Source organism: Oncorhynchus nerka, linkage group LG20 (genome assembly GCF_034236695.1).
Source record: "Oncorhynchus nerka isolate Pitt River linkage group LG20, Oner_Uvic_2.0, whole genome shotgun sequence".
NCBI classification, from domain to species: domain Eukaryota; kingdom Metazoa; phylum Chordata; class Actinopteri; order Salmoniformes; family Salmonidae; genus Oncorhynchus; species Oncorhynchus nerka.
In genome coordinates, this window is record NC_088415.1 from 50,469,387 (window position 1) to 50,475,386 (window position 6,000).

Sequence of the window (6,000 nt, forward strand, 5' to 3'; positions counted from 1 at the left end):
TTAACAGAATGTTCAAAAAAGTAGAGGGTCGACTGAAGAGGTTAAAGCTTGGGTGCAAATGGGTCTTCCAAATGGACATTGACCCCAAGCATACTTCCAAAGTTGTGGCAAAATGGCTGAAGGACAGCAAAGTCAAGGTATTGGAGTGGCCATCACAAAGCCCTGATTTCAATCCCATAGAAAATTTGTGGGCAGAACTGAGAAGCCTGTGTGAGCAAGGTGGCCTACAATCCTGACTCAGTTACACCAGCTCTGTCAGGAGGAATGGGCCAAAATTCACCCAACTTATTGTGGGAAGCTTGTGAAAGGGTATCCGAAACGTTTGACCCAAGTTAAACAATTTAAAGAGAATGCTACCAAATACTAATTGAGTGTATGTAAACTTCCGACCCACTGGGAATGTGATGAAAGAAACAAAAGCTGAAATAAATCTTTCTCTCTAATATTATTCTGACATTTCACATTCTTAAAATAAAGTGGTGATCCTAACTGACCGAAGACAGGGAATTTTTACTAGGATTGAATGTCAGGAATTGTGAAAACTGAGTTCAAATGTATTTTCCGACTTCAACTGTATATAACAGGCGGTGTCAGAGGAAAGCCCATAAAATTGTCAGAGACTCCTGTCACCCATGTTATAGACTGTAGACTGCTACCAGAGCGCCAAGTCTAGGACCATGAGGCTCCTCACCAGCTTCTACCCCCAAGCCATAAGACTGCTGAACAAATAATGATATCTCCACCAGATAATTTACATTTAGCACCCCCCTTTTGTACACTGCTGCTACTCACTATTTATTATCTATGCATAGTCACTTCATCCCCATCTACACGTACAAATTACCTCAACTTACCTGTACCCCCGCACACTGACTCAGTACCGGTTCCCCCTGTATATAACTTCATTATTGTTATTCTTCTTTTGCTACTTTTTTACTTTTTATTTTAGTCTACTTGGTAAATATTTTCTTAACTCTTCTTGAACTGCACTGTTGACTAAGGGCTTGAAAGTAAGCATTTCACAATAAAGTCTACACTTGTTGTATTTGGCGCATGTGACAAATACAATTTGATTTGAATATAATCCCATCCGGATGCATTTTTAATCAATGTGATTCAAGAGAGTGTTAGAGAGAGGGTGAGGTAACTATAATATCAGTGTCAGTCAGTCTCCAAGTAAAGTCCTAATTTACACTCCTATTTTCTTTGAATGTGGGCCCATCCCGATGTATTCATATTCTGTGTGATCTAAATGTGTTTCAAACCTCGTGTCCATAATTTGGGCCTATATTTCAAGCAATGTGCCTCTGTTATTGAAAGATGCTAGCATGCAGTGCACAATAACAGTAGACTGCTAATTGTGACTGCAAATTTGGAGTCAAAATAGCACTGAGGCCTCGTTGTCATGGCTGGTTGAAGGACTGGACCAAGGTGCAGCATGGTAAACGTACATTCTCTCTTTATTGAAAATGACGCCGACAAAACAAAGAACAAAACCAAACCGTGAAGCTTTGGGCTATGTGCCCTGAACAAAGACAAAGTGAACTTCCCACAAAACAGGTGGGGGAAAAGGGTACCTAAGTATGGTTCTCAATCAGAGACAACGATAGACAGCTGTCCCTGATTGAGAACCATACCATACCAAGCAAAGACATACAGGACATTGAATGCCCACCCTAGTCACACCCTGTCCTAACCAAAATAGAGAATAAAAAGCCTCTCTATGGCCAGGGCGTGACACTCGTTTTAACAAACCAAACACAACCTGAACCTCCTGTTCAGCCTGTACATTAATGATCTGCCTTCTGTCTGTACTGGGTCTGAAGTTCAAATGTATGCAGATGATACAGTGATATATGTGTATGCAAAGAGCAAACAACAAGCTGCACAAGAACTCACTACTGTAATGGTCCAGGTTACAAAGTGGCTCAGTGACTCGTGTTTGCATCTCAATGTGAAAAAAACTGTTTGCATGTTCTTCACAAAGAGGGCAACAGATGCTACTGAGCCAGATGTCTATGTGTCAGGGGAGAAGCTCCAGGTGGTATCCGATTTTAAGTACCTTGGCATCGTACTTGATTCCAACCTCTCTTTTAAAAAACATGTGAAAAAGGTCATTCAAATAACTAAATTCAATCTAGCTAATTTCCGATTTATACGAAATTGTTTGACTACAGAGGTAGCAAAACTGTACTTCAAATCTATGATACTCCCCCACTTAACATACTGCTTGACTAGTTGGGCCCAAGCTTGCTGTACAACATTAAAACCTATTCAGTCTGTCTACAAACAGGCTCTCAAAGTGCTTGATAGGAAGCCCAATAGCCATCATCATTGTCACATCCTTAGAAAGCATGAGCTCTTGAGTTGGGAAAATCTTGTGCAATACACCGACGCATGTCTTGTATTCAAGATCCTTAATGGCCTGGCTCCCCCTCCACTCAATATTTTTGTTAAACAGAAAACCCAGACATATGGCAGCAGATCCACAAGGTCTGCCATGAGAGGTGACTGTATAGTTCCCCTAAGGAAAAGCACCTTTAGTAAATCTGCATTCTCTGTGAGAGCTTCCCATGTCTGGAATACACTGCCATCAGACACACATAACTGCACCACATATCACACTTTCACAAAATGCTTGAAGACCTGGCTGAAGGTCAATCAGATTTGTGAACATGGTCCCTAGCTGTGTGTTGCCGCTTTCCATGTTGTCTGTTGTCTAGCTTGTGAGGTGTGGAAACACTTTGTTGCTTTTATGAATTTTGTCTTGCTGCTTTTTGTTCTATGTTGCTCTGTCTGTATGCTATGTCTTGCTTGTCCTATGTTGCTATGTCTTGCTTGTTCTATGGTGCTATTGTCTATATTGTAATTGTTTTTAATAACCTGCCCAGGGACTGCGGTTGAAAATTAGCCGGCTGGCTAAAACCGGCACTTTTACTGAAACGTTGATTAATGTGCACTGTCCCTGTAAAAATAAAATGAACTAAACTAAAACTAAACAATGGTAGATCTAAGTGCTGGCTATTGGTTCGGGGGGGCGTCAGAAATATTTGAGCTATTTTCAATGATCTTATTATGAGCGCAATAGCTGGCGGTGGATTGAAAGGGCTGGGTCTTGATGAATAAACAAGTAGGTGTGACAAAGACTTGGCAACTCCCCAGTCAATCAAGGCGTTCCCATGACTTAAAACTATATGTTTGTCTCAAGTTATTGTCAATTATCTCCCCAAGGAGAAGTGTGGAGATAATCCTCTAGAAAGGATTGGAAAACATCTGGAGCATTTTTCAACCCATACGAGGTACTCATAATGGCTATATGTGGTACTAACGCAGTCCACCATTCATCTCCCTAACGGATTCACAAGTTGTACGCTCTCCTGAGATCCAGTTTTGTGAAGAAGCGTGCTCCGTGGAATGACTCCACCGCCATGGCGATGAGAGGTAGCGGGTAACTGAACCCCACTGTGATGGAATTTAGACCTCTATAGTCAATGCACGGACGCAGACCTCCCTCCTTCTTCACAAAAGAGAAACTCGAGGAGGCAGATGACGTGGAGGGCCGAATGTACCCCTGTCCCAGAGATTTGGTGACATATGTCTCCATAGCCACCATCTTCTCCTATGACAGGGGATACAAGTGACTCCTGGGAAGTGCGGCGTTCACCTGGAGGTTTATCGCACAATCCCCTCGTTGATGAGGTGGTAATTGGGTCGCCCTCTTTTTACAGAAGGCGATTGCCAAATCGGTAAATTCGGGGGGAATGTGCACGGTGGAGACTTGGGTCTGGACTCTCCACCGTCGTCGCACCGATAGAACTCCCACACACCTACCTGAGCACTCCTCTGACCACCCCTTAAGAGCCCCCTGTTTCCACGAAATTGTAGGATTGTGATAAGCCAACCAGGGAATCCGCAGCACCACTGGAAGCGCAGGAGAATCAATGAGGAAGAGACTAATCCACTCCTCATGACCCCCCCTGCTTCACCATATCCAGTGGAACCGTGGCCTCCCTAATCAGCCCTGACCCTAATGGTCGACTATCTAGGGCATGCACGGGGAAGGGTTTCGCCATCTCAACCAAGGGAATCCCTAACTTAAGCGTGAACCTGTGGTCCATAAAACTCCCCCCTGGGCCTGAATCGACTAGTGCCTTATGTTGGGAATGAGGGGAAAACTCAGAAAAGGAAATCAACACATACATATGACCAACAGGGGGCTCTGGGTGAGCCGGGTGCTGACTCACCTGACTCACCGAGCTCCTCCAGCACCGGTCAGCAGTGTGTCCTCTCCGACCACATCTGATCCAGGAGGAGGCTCCTCCTCCGGGTCACCCTAGCTGCAGCACCCCCTAACTCCATGGGTGTCGGAGCAGGAGCGCTGGGGGGTGGAATGAATAGGACCTGATCTGGACGCCCGTGAGCAGCCAGCAAGTTGTCCAGCCTGATGGACATGTTGATTAGTTGGTCCAGAGTGAGGGTGGTGTCTCAACAGGCTAGCTTCCTGCGGACGTCTTCCCGCAGGCTACACCTATAATGGTCCATCAGGGACCTGTCATTCCACCCCCGCCGGCGGCAAAGGTCCGGAACTCCAGCGCGAAATCCTGTTTGTTCCTCGTCTCCTGCCTTAGATGAAACAGCTGTTCACCCGTCGCTCTGCCCTCCGGTGGGTGATCGAACACTGGGTAATGGTCCCTCGCCGAGTCTGGACCCTCCCAGACCGCGTTGGCCCATTCCACGGCTTTACTTGAAAGGCAGGAGACGAGGACGTTGAAACTCTCCTCTCCCGAGGGATTCGGGGGAACGGTCGCCAGGTAAAGCTCCAGCTGGAGCAGGAACCCCTTGCACCCGGCAGCCGTCCCATCGTACTCCCTCGGGAGCGCGAGCCGAATCCCGCTGGGGCCGGACGCCGCCGGAGAAGGTGGTGGTGCAGGCTGGAGAGTGGCCGAAGACGGGGAAGGGAGGCCGCTCCTCTCCTATCTCTCCATTCTCGCCATCACCTGATCCGTGACCGTCCCCAAACGGTGTAGCACAGCTGAATGCTGGAGAACACGCTCCACCATGGACGGGGAGGGAGCGTCAGCTTCTGCTGACTCCATGATTTATTGGTGCAGGATTCTGTCAATTATCTCCCCAAGGAGAAGTGGGTGTGGTGTCAGGCGCAGGAGAGAGTAAATTTAGAAAAAAAGGGTGTTTTATTATACAAGTCCAAAGAACAGGAACAGGACTACAACAGTAGTCTCAAAACAACCGGACACCGTCCAGAAATCCACCTGTTCAACAGAACACAAGAAAACGCAACCCAAACAAAATCACAGCTAACGTAACAATCCCGCACAAAACCCAGAGGGTATGGCGAAATTAAAATACCCCCCTAATTTCCCTAAATCGAACACAAGTGAAACACAAGACAGACATAAACAAAGGAAAAAGGATCGGTGGCAGCTAGTAGACTGGCGACTACGACCGCCTAGCGCCAACCGAACAGGGAGAGGAGCCACCTTCGGTGGAAGTCGTCACAGTTATTAATGGTCTTTGCGTTGTCTTCCAATTCAGCTGGAGGCACGGAATATTCTGGTCTGTCCATTGAGGATTAATACTACAGTTTATTAAATAGCATAGGCTCAGTAGCGTGGGTAAAATCACTGGGGAAGCCAAGAAAAGAAAAGCCATTTTACAGCCTTCAGTATCTGTTGGGATAACATCGTTAAATCACCTATGCTTAGCCTAATCCAGTGTCAGCTAAAAGATATCAAAAAGATATCAAAAACAATTTATGCTAAATATGATGTGACTATTCATGGTTCTGATTTAACTGTGTGTGTGTGTGTCTGTGCGCAAGTAGAAAAAACATCTTGAATCACCATACTTGTAGAGAAATGCCAATGCCATCCTCTTCTCTTTCATGTGGATGAAGCGCTCTTTGACTGTGAAACAGTACACACATTTAGTTTTAATTGTCCTAGGCTACCTGGCTAAAATTCTTGCTCGCTAGCCTAACTT